Below are 13,137 nucleotides of genomic sequence, written 5' to 3' on the forward strand. Positions count from 1 at the left end.
GGATGGATGGATGGATGGATAGATGGATGGATGGATGGATAGATGGGCAGATGGATGGATGGATGGATAGATGGGCAGATGGATGGATGGATGGATGGATAGATGGATGGATGGATGGATAGATGGGCAGATGGATGGATGGATGGATAGATGGGCAGATGGATGGATGGATGGATAGATGGGCAGATGGATGGATGGATGTGGATGGATGGATGGATGTGCAGATGGATGGATGGATGGATGGATGGATGGATGGATGGATGGATGGGTAGATGGATGGATGGATGGATGGATGTGCAGATGGATGGATGGATGGATGGATGGATGGATGGATGGGTAGATGGATGGATGGATGGATGGATGGGCAGATGGATGGGTGAATGAACAGATAGGTGGGTAGGTAGATAGATGGATATGTGCATGAATAGAAGGATAAGCGAATTCATGGGCAGATGAGTAGATGCGTGGGTGGATGCATGGATAGATGCGTGTGTAGCTGAATATCAGTTCGACTCTATTTTCTCAGGACTGGGTTGTTGTCTTTTACACCCCCAAAACCTTTATCCAAAAGCCTTTCTCACATTACTTTTCTCTTTCTCTTTGTTCTCAAGAAGTTCTTGCCTATAACCTTTATTTCTGGACATAATTACAAATAACCTTACATTGTTATTTAAATTCTTCATGTTTACACATTTAGCTTATAAATAATTCAAGAGGCTAATGCTGACTTTGAACCAGACTCACTACCAGAGTGATAAATCAACCATGTTTGAACCCCTGTGGACTTGGCAATGTTCTAATCATTAAGATGATGACACCAGGCATGGTGGCTCACGCCTGTAATCCCAGCACTTTGGGAGGCAGAGGAGTTCAAGACCAGCCTGGGCAACATAGTGAGACCCCGTCTGCACAAAAATAAAAATATCAGGTAGGCATGATGGTGAGCGCCTGTAATTCCAGCTACACGGGAGGTTGAGGCAGGAGAATCACTTGAACCCAGGAGGCAGAGGTTGCAGAGAGCTGACATCGCGCCATTGCACTCCAGCTTGGGTGACAAAAGTGAACCTCCGTCTCAAATAAATAAATAAATCAGCTGGGCATGGTGGCACATGTCTGTAGTCTCAGCTACTCAGAAGACTAAGGCAGGAGGATCACTTGAGCCCAGGAGGTCGATGCTGCAATGAGCCGTGACCGCACCCTTGCACTCCAGCTTGGGTTACAGAACGAGATCCTGTCTCAAAAAAAAAAAAAAAAAAAAGATAAAAAAGTGTTCTGCTTGAGCTCTTCTTGGGGACTGGGCCTGCTCTGGGATGCATTCTGCAGAGATGTCCCTGCCTGGTCTTCAGACATAAGGGGCCTCACTCGAACCTTTTGAAGCTCCCCATTGCCCCTTGCCCAGCCTCTCCTTGGCCCACCCATACCTGTGCCCCCACTCTCCCACCCTAACCCTCCCAGCCTTACCTCACTCTACGCCACCTACACCTCTGCCCCTCCAGCCACTCTGGTCTCCTTCTAGCTCCCCAGAGGTGCCATCTTCCCTTCTGCCACAGGACCTTTGCCATGCAGTTTCCTGTCTTTGCCCGGTTAACCTCCATGCATTCTTCAATTTGGGGCTCGCTGTCACTTCCTTGGGGCCCCTATAGGGTCAGGCCTCATGCACCCTCTCCTTGTCTTCTCTGTGCTTGCTTGGCTGCCGGTCATTACTCAGCCAGGTGAGTATCTGGTTTACCTCTCCTTCCCCCTCTCAACTGGATGCTCCATGAGGGCAACCCCAGCCTGGTTTTCCCTCATCATGTACCTCCCAGAGTGAGGGGGTATCTACAGAGCCCCAGAAAAGGGGCTCCTGGGAAGGCAGGGGGTGCCTGGCTGGACTCTACTGCCATTTGATGCCCTGAGGGGAGAGTGCATCAAGCTGCCCCATGCACCTGCCGGTCCCTACATGCCTGGGGTCAGGGTCAAGTCAGCTTCTTACCCTAATTTGGCATCCAGGAGAGACAGCCCACTGGCTTGGGCGCAGAAGTAACCAGCACTCCAGAGAGCTCCGTCTTGCGGAACGGCATCTGGGGAGGCATCTGGTTTTGCCATCTGATGAGATCTGGTAATTTAAAAGTGTGTGGCACACCAACCTTGCTCCCGTTCTCACCGTGTGATGTGTCTGCTCCCACTTCTTTTGTCACTATGACTGGAAACTTCCTGAGGCCTCCCAAGAAGCAGATGCCACTATGCTTCCTGTAAAGCCTGCAGAACCCTGAGTCAATTAAACTTCTTTCATTATCAATGCTGCAGTCTTGGCCAGGCGCGGCTGCTCGCGCCTGTAAAGTTGATGAAGACCTAGCCTGCCATGTGCTCATAAGAGCCAGCCTCTCACCACAGGAGGCCATCAAAGTCAGGGAGACTCCAGGGAGTCCTGCTGTGGGGAGACAGGATCCTCACAGGCTTTCCTGGAAACGCTGGAGCATGCTGGGCCCTCCCCATCCCCATGGCCACACAAGGCCTTACATGTGCTGGTGTGCTGAGTTCCAGGACCCCAGTGAGAGGCCCAGCAGTAAAAGGCAATAACACAGGTGGGGAAGGAAGGGCCAGGGAGGCAGCAGTTGCCTCTACTCAATGGGGCATCAGCCCCAACTGCCAGTCCCCAGCTGAGCAACCCAGAAAGTCACTTTTCTTCTCTGAGCCCCATCTATAAAAAGAGAGGGAGTTGGCAATTAAGCAAGAAGATACAATAAAGGCATCCATATTGAAAAGGAAGAAGTAGGCTGGGTGCAGTGCTCACGCCTGTAATCCCAGCACTTTGGGAGACCGAGGCGGGTGGATCACCTGAGGTCGGGAGTTCGAGACCAGCCTGACCAACATGGAGAAACCTTGTCTCTACTAAAAATACAAAATTAGCCGGGCATGGTGGTGCATGCCTGTACTCCCAGCTACTGAGGAGGCTGAGGCAGGAGAATCACTTGAACCTGGGAGGCAGAGGTTGCAGTGAGCCAAGATCATGCCATTGCACTCCAGCCTGGAACAAGACACCAAGAGCAAAACTCCATTTCAAAAAGAAAGGAAAGAAAAGAAAATGAAGAAGTCAAGTCATCTCTATTTGCAGATGACATGACCTTGTACATAGAAAATCCTAAGGAAGCCACTGAAAAAATATTAGAACTAGCACTTTGGGAGGCTGAGGTGGGAGGACTATTTGAGCCCAGGAGTTCAAAACTATCCTGGGCAATGTAGCAAGACCCCAGCTCTACAAAAAAATTAAAAATTAGCCAGGCATGGTGGCACATGCCTAAGTCCCAGCTACTTGGGAGGCTGAGACAGGAGAATCACTTGAGCCTAGGAGCTCAAGGTTGCAGTGAGCTATGATCACACTACTGCACTCCAGCCTGGGTAACAGAGCCAGACCCTGTCCCAAAATAAATAAATAAATAATAACTATTAGAGCTAATAAATGAGTACAACAGGGCTGCAGGGTATAAGATCAATATATGAAAATCAATTGTGTTTCTATACAGCAGTAATCAACAAACCAAAAGTGAGATGAAGAGAACAATTCCATAATACTTTGGAGTCAACTTAACAAGATAAGTGCAAAACACATATTCTGAAGACGACAATATGTTGTTGAAAGAAATTTTAAAAGACCTAAAGAAGTGGAAAGACATCCTATGTTCATGGGTTGGAAGCCGAATATTTTTAAGATGACATTACTGCCCAAATTGGTTTTTATTTGCATTTCCCTGATGCCACTGGTATGGCAGATTCAACACAATCCCTATCAAATTCCCAATTACCTTCTTTGCAGAAATTGACAAACTATCCCTAAATTCATATGGAAAGGCAAGGAATCCAGAATAATCAAAGCAATCTTGAAAAAGAAGAACAAAATTAGAGAACTCATACTTTCCAATATCAGAACTCACTACAAAGCTACAGTAATCAGGGCAGTGTGGTGCTAGAATAAGGATAGACATACAGACCAATGGAATAGAACAGAGAGACCAGAAAGAAACTCTCACATTTATGGGCAACTGGTTTTTGCCAAGGGTACCAGGCACCTTCAATGGGAAATTTGTTGAAACAGTCTTTTCAACAAATGGTGCTGAGAAAACTGAATATCAACATGCATAAGAATGAAGTTGGATACTACCTCACACTATATACAAAAATTAACACAAAACTAATCGATAGGCCGGGTGCAGTGGCTCACGCCTGTAATCCCAGCACTTTGGGAGGCCGAGGTGGGCAGATCATGAGGTCAGGAGATCGAGACCATTCTGGCTAACACGGTGAAACCCTGCCTCTACTAAAAATACAAAAAAAATTAGTCGGGCATGGTGGCAGGCGCCTGTAGTCCCAGCTACTCAGGAGGCTGAGGCAGGAGAATGGCGTGAACCCGGGAGGCGGAGCTTGCAGTGAGCAGAGATCGTGCCACTGCACTCCAGCCTGGGCAATAGAGTGAGACTCTGTCTCAAAAAACAAAACAAAACAAAAAAAAAACTAATTGATATAGCTTGTATATTTGTCCCTGTACAAATCTCATGTTGAATTGTAATCCTCAGCATTGGAGGTGGGCCCTGATGGGAGGTGTCTGGGTCACGGGGGTGGATCTCTTATCACTTAGTGCTGTCTTTGCAATAGCGAGTGAGTTCTCATGAAATCTGGTAATTCAAAAGTGTGTGGCACACCAACCTTGCTCCCATTCTCACTGTGTGATGTGTCTCCTCCCACTTCTTTTGTCACTATGATTGGAAACTTCCTGAGGCCTCCCAAGAAGCAGATGCCTGTAAAGCCTACAGAACCATGAGTCAATTAAACTTCTTTCCTTATAAATGATACAGTCATGGCTAGGCGCGGTGGCTCACACTTGTAATCCCAGCACTTTAGGAGGCCAAGGCAGGCAGATCAGGAGGTGAGGAGTTCAAGACCAGCCTGGCAAACATAGTGAGACCCCATCTCTACTAAAGATACAAAAAATTAGCCGGACGTGGTGGCGCAAGCCTGTAATCCCAGCTACTCAGGAGGCTGAGACACGAGAATCGTTTGAACCTGGGAGGCGGAGGTTGCAGTGAGCTGAGATCACGCCATTGCACTCCAGCCTGGGTGACAGGGTGAGACTGTCTCAAAAAAAAAAAAAAAATTATGCAGTCTCAGGTATTTCTTTTTTCTTTTTCTTTCTTTCTTTCTTTTTTTTTTTTTTTTTTGATACAGAGTCTCGCTCTATCGCCCAGGCTGGAGTGCAGTGGTGCAATCTCGGCTCACTGCAAGCTCCACCTCCTGGGTTCATGCCATTCTCCTGCCTCAGCCTCCCGAGCAGCTGGGACTACAGGCACCCGCCACCACGCCTGGCTAATTTTTTGTGTTTTTAGTAGAGATGGGGTTTCATAGTGTTAGCCAGGATGGTCTCGATCTCCTGACCTCGTGATCCACCTGCCTTGGCCTCCCAAAGTGCTAGGATTACAGGCGTGAGCCACTGTGCCGGGCCAGTCTCAGGTATTTCTTTATAGCAATGCAAAAACAGCCTAATACAGACAATTGTTACCAAGGAGTGGGGGCATTGTTATAAAGATACCTGAAAATTTGGAAGCAACTTTGGAACTGGGTAACAGACAGAGGTTGGTAGAATTCGGAGGCCTCAGAAGAAGACAAGAAGATGAAGGAAGCTTTGGAACCTCTTAGAAACAGGTTAAATGGCTGTGACCAAAATGTTGATAATGATAAGAACAATGAAGTCCAGGCTGCCAAAGTCTGAGATGGAAATGAGGAACTTGTTGAGAACTGGAGCAAAGGTCACCATTGTTATGCCTTAGCAAATAACTTGGCTGTATTCTGTTCATGTCCCAGGGATCCATGGTAGTTTGAACTTCATAGTGATGATTTAGAGTATCTGCTGGAAGAAGTTTCTAAGCAGCAAAGCATTCAAGAAGTGACCGGCTGAGGCCGGGCACGGTGGCTCACGTCTGTAATCCCAGCACTTTGGGAGGCCAAGGTCAGGAGATCGAGACCATCCTGGCTAACATGGTGAAACCCCACCTCTACTAAAAATACAAAAAATTAGCCAGTCTTGGTGGTGGGTGCCTGTAGTCCCAGCTACTCAGGAGGCTGAGGCAGGAGAATGGCACGAACCCAGGAGGCAGAGCTTACAGTGAGCTGAGATCGCACCACTGCACTCCAGCCTAGGTGACAGAGTGAGACTCCATCTCAAAAAAAAAAAAAAAAAAAAAAAAGGCCGGGCACAGTGGCTCACGCCTGTAATCCCAGCACTTTGGGAGGCTGAGGCAGGCGAATCACAAGGTCAGGAGATGGAGACTATCCTGGCTAACACAGTGAAACCTCGTCTTTACTAAAAATACAAAAAAAAAAACTAGCTAGGCGTGGTGGCGGGCACCTGTAGTCCCAACTACTTGGGAGGCTGAGGCAGGAGAATGGTGTGAGCCCGGGAGGCGGAGCTTGCAGTGAGCCGAGATTGTGCCACTGCACTCCAGCTTGGGCAACAGAGTGAGACTCCTTAAAGTTGGAACTTACATTTAAACAGGAAGCAGAGTGTAAAAGTTTGCAAAATTTGTGGACTAGCCATGTGGCAGAGAAAGAAAAAACTTTTTTTTCTTTTTTGAGATGGGTTCTTGCTCTGTTGCCCAGGCTGGAGTGCAGTGGCGCGATCTCAGCTCACCACAACCTCCGCCTCCCAGGTTCAAGTGATTCTCCTGCCTCAGCCTCCCAAGTAGCTGGAACTACAGGCACGTGCAACCATGCCCAGCTAATTTTTGTATTTTTAGTAGAGACACGGTTTCACTATGTTGGTCAGGCTGGTCTCAAACTCCTGACCCCGTGATCCACCTGCCTCAGCCTCTCAAAGTGCTGGGATTACAGGCATGAGCCACCATGCCCAGCTGAAAAAGCTCTTTTGGGAGGGAAATTCAAGCAGACAGCAGAACAACCACTAGATAGAGAGATTTGCATAACTAAAAAGGAGCCAAGTGCCACTAGCCAAGACAACAGGGAAAAGGGCTCAGAGGCATTTCAGAGACCTTCGCGGCAGCCCTCCCATTACAGGCCCGGAGGCCTAGGAGGACAGAATGATTTTGTAGGCCAGGCCCAGGGCCCCACTGTCCTTCACAGCTTTGGGACACTGCTCTCATATCTGGGCAGCTCCAGCTCCAGCCATGGCTCAAAGGTGCCCAGGTACAGCTCAGGATACCATTTTGGAGAATGCAAGCTATAAACCTCAGCAGTTTCCACATGCGTTAAGCCTGTAGGTTCACAGAATGCAAGAATGAAGAATGCTTGGCAGCCTCTGCCTAGATTTCAGAGGGTATATCGGAAAGGCTGGGTGCCCAGGCAGAAGCCTGCTGCAGGGGTAGAGCTCCCACAGAGAACCTCTATTAGAGCAATGCCAAGGGGAAATGTGGAATTAGAGCCCCCACACAGAGTCCCCACTGCCTAATGGAGCTGTGAGAAGGGTACCACTATCCTCCAGACCTCCAGAATGGTAGATCCACCAGTAGCTTGCATCCTGCACCTGGAAAAGCCATAGATATCCAACTCCAACTAGTGAGAACAGCCCTGGGGGCTGAACCCTGCAAAGCCACAGGGGCAGAACTGCCCAATGCTTGGGAGCCCACCCCTGGCACCAATGTGTCCAAGATGTGGAACACGGAGTGAAAGGAGATTATTTTGAAGCTTTAAGATGTAATGAGGCCAGGCATGGTGACCCACACCTGTAATCTCAGCATCTGGGGAGGCCGAGGCAGGCAGATCACCTGAGTTCAGGAGTTCAAGACCAGTCTGGCCAACATGGTGAAACACCATCTCTACAAAACTTGGCTGGGCATGGTGGCGGGTGCCTGTAATCCCAAATACTTGCGAGGCAGAGGCAGGAGAATCACTTGAACCTGGGAGGCGGAGGTTGCAGTGAGCCAAGATCACACCATTGCACTCCAGCCTGGGCAACAAGAGTCAAACTCTGTCTCAAAAAAAAAAAAAAAAAAAGGTGTAAGTCTGAAGCCCTGCTGGGTTTCAGACTTGCATGGTGCCTGTAGCCCCTTCCTTTTGGACAATTTCTTCCTTTTGGAATGAGAATGTTTACCCAATGCCTATACCCTCATTGTAACTTGGAAATAAATCACTTGTTTTTTTATTTTGCAAGTTCGTAGGTGGAAAGGACTTGCCTTGTCTCGGATGAGACTTTGGACTTTTCAGTTAAAGCTGGAATGAGGCTGGGTGCTGTGGCTCATGCCTGTAATCCCAGCACTTTGGGAGACCAAGGCGGGTGGACTGCTTGAGGCAGGAATTCGAGATCAGCCTAGTCAACATGGCAAAACCCTCTCTCTACTAAAACAAAAGTTAGCCAGTCGTGGTGGCACACACCTGTGATCCTAGCTACTCGGGAGGCTGAGACACTAGAATCACTTGGACCTGGGAGGCAGAGGTTGTAGTGAGCCAAGATTGCACCACTGCACTCCAGCCTGGGTGACAGAACGAGACTCTATCTCAGTTAAAAAAAAAAAAAAAACTGGAGTGAGTTAAGACTTTGAGGAAATGTTGGGAAAGCATGTTTGTATTTTGCAATGTGAGAAGGACATGAGATTTGGGAGTGGTTGGGGGAAGAATGATGTAGTTTGGATATTTGTCCCTGCTCAAATCTCATGTCGAATTGTAATGTCCAATGTTGGAGGGAGGCCTGGTGGGAAGTGTTTGGGTCATGGGTCCCAAACACCTCCTAATTGGTCCCTCATGGCTTGGTACTCTGTTTGCGATAGTGAGTGAGTTCTTGTGAGAGCTGGGTGTTTAAAAGTGTGTGACACGCCCTCCCCCCTTGCCCCTCCACTCTGCTCCTATTCTCTCCATGTGATGTGCTTGCTCCCCTTTCTCCTTCCGCCATGATTGGAAGCTTCCTGAGGCATCCCCAGAAGCAGATGCTGCTATGCTTCCTGTACAGCCTACAGAACCGTGAGCCAATTAAACTTCTTTTCTTATAAATTACAGTCTCAGGTATTCCTTTAAAGCAATGTAGGAATGGCCTAATATATTAATCAAATACCTAAATGTAAGGGCAAAACCTGTAAAACTCTTAGAAGAAAATAGGCATAGACACAAGCAACAAAAGAAAAAATAGATAAGTTGGATATCACCAAGTTAAAAAATGTTTGTTCTTCAACAGATGACATTAGGGCCAGTGCAGTGGTTCATGCCTGTAATGCTGCGGATGGAGGATCACTTGAGCCCAGGAGTTCAAGACTAATCTGGGAAATACAGCAAGACCCTGTGTCTACAAAAAAAATAGCCAGGTGCCATGGCATGCCCCTATAGTCCCAGCTACTCGGGAGGCTGAGGCAGGAGGATTGCTTGAGCCCAGGAGCTCAAGGTTGCAGTGAGCTATGATCGTGCCACTGAATTCCAGCCTTGTGACAGAGCAACTCTGTCTCAGCAACAACAAAAAGATGGCTGGGTGTGGTTGTTCATATCTATAATCCCAGCAGTTTGGGAGACTGAGACAGGAGGATCACTTGAGGCCAGGAGCTGGCAACATAGTGAGATCCCATCTAGCCAGTCATGGTGGCTGGCACGGTGCACATGTCTGTGGTCCTAGCTACTCATGGGGCTAAGGCAGGAGGATCCCTTGAGCCCAGGAGGTCGAGGCTGCAGTCAGCTGCGATTATACCACTACACTCCAGCCTGGGTGACAGAGGAAGACTTATCTCAAAGAAAAAGAGGCCCTTATTGGCTCATGTCTGAAGAATGCAAAAAGGGAACAGGTGGATTTAGCCTCCAAATTGCCTCTGGTGGTCTGTCTCTGTCCACTTTGGAGCAACATCCCTCCTATCCTACCCCCAGCAGCTCCAGGCTTGCAGCTGCCATCCAGGCAGCCCAAGGGAGGTGGAGGTGGGGAGAGGGGAAGCTCCATCCCTGCAGGGCAGCAAAAGTCCCAGGCCATCCTCCCATTGGCCAGGCTGGGATCACATGACCACACCTGAGCCAACCTGGGCATGGGGGAGGAGTGAATTCTGCCCTTCCCCTAGCCTTTCAGACAGTTTTCAAATCTCTTGGGGCCTGAAGTTTACAACAGGGACAGGGCTGCTGTAGAATTCCTAGGGCTGGGACAAGGAAGAATGGCAAACCGGAAGTGAAAGCTGGCCCTTTTTGCTGTGGGTGCTTAGGTGTGGGGAGGGTATTTGGCCCCAGAACAGACAGCCCCTCATGCCAGCTTCACTGGGGAAATCGGTCATGAGTGTCTCACTTGCCATGAAGGCTGCCAAAGGCCAAGAGCTGCACACACACTGGGCTCCAGAAACTGACATCAGAAATGAAATACTGGGGTGGGGGGAGGGGGAGGGGGAGCTGTTGGGGAGGGGGGATGATTAATGGATACAAAAATATAGCTAGATAGGATTAGTAAGATCTAGTATTTTGTTTGTTTGTTTTGAGATGGAGTCTTGCTCTGTCACCTAGGCTGGAGTGTGATGGTATAATCTTGGCTTGCTGCAACCTCCGCCTCTTGGGTTCAAATGATTCTCCTGCCTCAGTCTCTTGAGTAGCTGGGATTACAGGTGCTGGCCACCATACCTGGCTAATTTTTGTATTTTTAGCAGAGACAGGTTTCACCATGTTGTCCAGGCTGTTCTTGAACTCCTGGCCTCAAGTGATCTGCCTGCCTCGGCCTCCCAAAGTGTTGGGATTACAGCAGTGAGCCACCGTGCCTGGCCAGATCTAATATTTGATAGCACAACAGGGTGACTACAGTCAACAATAATTTATCGTACATTAAAAAATAACTAGGCCGGGCGTGGTGGCTCACGCCTCTAATCCCAGCACTTTGGGAGGCCGAGGCGGGTGGATCACGAGGTCAGGAGATCGAGACCATCCTGGCTAACATGGCGAAACCCCATCTCTACTAAAAATACAAAAATTAGCCGGGCGTGGTGGCAGGTGCCTGTAGTCCCAGCTACTCGGGAGGCTGAGGCAGGAGTATGGCATGAACCTGGGAGGCGGAGCTTGCAGTGAGCCGAGATGGTGCCACTGCACTCCAGCCCGGGTGACAGAGAGAGACTCCGTCTCAAAAGAAAAATAAATAAAAAAATAAATAAATAATAAAATTAAAAATAATAATAAAATAAAAATAAAATAGATGCTGCATGCCTATATCAAAGTATCTCATGTACCCCATGAATATATACAACTACTATGTATGCGTAAAAAAATTTTTTTAATGAAATGAGACCAGGCAGCTCATGCCTGTAATCCCAGCACTGGGGGAGGTGAGGGTGGGAGGATCCCATGAGCCCAGGAAAACATAGTGAGACCCCACCTCTCTCTCAATAAAAAAAAAAAAAAAAAAAAAAAAAAGCTGGGTGTGGTGGTGCATGCTTGTACAGTCCCAGCTACTCAGAAGGCTGAGGTGGAAGAATTGCTTGAGTCTGGGAAGTTGAGGTTGCAGTGAGCTGTGATCACGCCACTGCACTCTGCACTCCAGCCTGGGCAACAGACTGAGACTCAGGCTCAAAAGAGGGGAGGGGAGGGGAGGGGAAAGGAGGGGAGGGGAGGGGAGGGGAGGGGAGGGGAGGACTCCCTCCACCTGTCCTGGAGCTGCACCTGGGCGTGTTGGCCCCACTGCCTGCCTCTCTCCACTGCTCCCAGCTCCTCTGCGGCCCCACAATAGGTGCCGCTCTGGGGCCCTGACTCCAGCTCAGCCCTGTGGGCTCTTCCCGTGAGAAGACCCTACCATCATCAGTCTCAGCACCCTCCTTCGTGCCCCAAATGCAGATTCCCAGGAAAAAACTAGTTGGCCCAGCCTAGGGACTGGTTCCCCTGGCCAGGTGACCATCCCATCCAATCACTGGTGACAAAGGAGATGGCCGGGCAGCACAGCCATGGCCGCGGGAGCCCCATGTCTGATCCAGCAGGAGCACGGGGTGGATGCTGATTTCAAACACAAGGACTATGGCAGCTTCCCAAAGGGTGTGCATGACTCCTCACAAAATGGCACACGAGGACATTGTTGAGGGCATGGATTACAGTGAATACCGACATCCTCTCCATGGCAGAGGCAGAAAGGTGCTGCCCAGATCCCCATCCAAGGAAGGGGGTGGAGTAAGCTGGCAGCCTCCAGATGACCAACTCAAGCCAGGTCATGTTCTTCTCCAGTGACCCAAGTCACTGCTGAGCAAGGCAGCAAGATGGGTTTGTGGACAGGACCGCACTCCCCCTGGTCAGTGACCAGGACTCTCCCTGGTTCAAGGGGCACAGCCAGCCTGGCCGGCCCAGCTGTTCATGCTCTCCCTGCAATAACCTGGGAGAATGAGAGGGTGCAGAGACCGTGGCCAGCCCTGTGCCACAATCCAAGCTGATTCAGGTTCTTAAATTGTGTGGCGAGGGCGAGGATAATGGAATTGGAGGGTTGTTAACTAAGTCGCATTGACTTCGAGCTGGATAATGACAAGCTGAGGGCAATTAACAAACAACTGAAGACTAAGTGTGAGAGCCAGCTAGTGTGTTGGCTTCCAAGAAGTCCTCAGGGCAGGCAGGCAGCAGGCAGCAGGCAGGGGTGCAGAACAAGCTCAAGTTCAAGTCCAGATTTCACAGCCACAGTGGCTGAACACAGAGATGGCTCAGCAGCCAGCGGAGTCACAGCTTAGGCTGTCAGAAGCCCTGGTTGGGAGCCCTGGGACACCCTGCTGGGGGTGCAGACTGAATGTGCTGACTGTGCTGAGGAGTTTGTAGCATTTGACCCCTCAGACGCCCCCTTCCCCATCAAGAGCCCACTGTTCTCCAGAATTCTGTAGTGTAGAATTCTCTCCCCGACAAGATAACAGGCTCCTCCTCTCTGAGAGCTGTCCTGAATCCTCTCTGGGCCACCAGACCCCAAACCAGACCATAGCCCACCTGGTGACACACTGGGCTGACACTGGAGGAAAGAGGCCACACCCCCAGGGGGGCTGCAAGGCTCAGTCAGCGCATGCTGCCAAGACTGGGGGGACACTTGTGGCACTGGATTCCAAGGGTGCTCAGGGTCCTTTTGGGCATCATGGCACCCCCTGGCCGGATCATTTCTTGCATGGACAAGCGCGGCCACCTCAGCCTGAGAAGGTCCAGTGGCCGGGGCTTAGGGAAGGAGTGTGAGCCTCCAGGACCTGCAGTGGCCACAGCTGAGGT

The sequence above is a fragment of the Gorilla gorilla genome, chromosome 21, assembly GCF_029281585.2.
Source record: "Gorilla gorilla gorilla isolate KB3781 chromosome 21, NHGRI_mGorGor1-v2.1_pri, whole genome shotgun sequence".
Classification (NCBI taxonomy): Eukaryota; Metazoa; Chordata; class Mammalia; order Primates; family Hominidae; genus Gorilla; species Gorilla gorilla.